Consider the following 825-nt stretch of genomic DNA (forward strand, 5'->3'; position numbering starts at 1 on the left):
GCTCTGTGGCCAATAAACAATGGCTGAGAAAAGATTATTGTAGTTGCAGAAGGCCTCACTATGAGCATAATGCATATCATTTCCTCTGGTTGTCACAAAATGCATCTGAGATCTTTTAATTGCATATTATTTTCTGATGAAAATACATTTCCTGTTTTCTGCTTTCTTTCCTAAAAAACAAAGATCACTTTCATAGGAGATTTATCACAGCCTCACCCACCTCACCTCACTCTGCCATAATGCAGTATTTACCAAGATCTGTATATGGATCATTCTCCAAAGGAGCAGGGGCTTTGAAAGTCATACGTCTTCTTAAACCTGTGGAAAATTCAGCTCTCACTGAGATATTGTTTCTTTTGTTTTCTGGCCATTAGAGAGGAAGTTATGTATGACAGCACAAAGCTGAACTTTAGTGACCATGACAACACTTCAGGGGCTGAGCAGACTTCAGAGTTTGTGTTTGAATGGTCCAGAATTGAACAGTGTGAAACCATGCCCACTGGTCTTTTCACAGAACCCCGGTAACCACAGATTACAGAGGCAGGGGTGTGAGTCAAATCTATTCAGATCTTATGCCACAACTGCTTGATTTTTGAGGAGCAGAGTAATAGATTTTCAGGTCCAGAAAGAAATACCAGTGCTTGCCAGGCAACCAATGACGAGAATGAAAACATTGCTTTTAAGCTTAAAACAGTGTTGCTATGTTAAATATGTTTAATTCAATTCAATTAAAATTTATTCGTATAGCACTTTTCACAATACACATTGTTTCAAAACTGCCTTACAGAAAATGCATGTGTCTACATTACAATTTAGAGTGGTCTG

This window comes from Sinocyclocheilus anshuiensis, unplaced genomic scaffold (genome assembly GCF_001515605.1).
Source record: "Sinocyclocheilus anshuiensis isolate Anshui unplaced genomic scaffold, SAMN03320099.WGS_v1.1 scaffold542, whole genome shotgun sequence".
In the NCBI taxonomy this organism is placed as follows: domain Eukaryota; kingdom Metazoa; phylum Chordata; class Actinopteri; order Cypriniformes; family Cyprinidae; genus Sinocyclocheilus; species Sinocyclocheilus anshuiensis.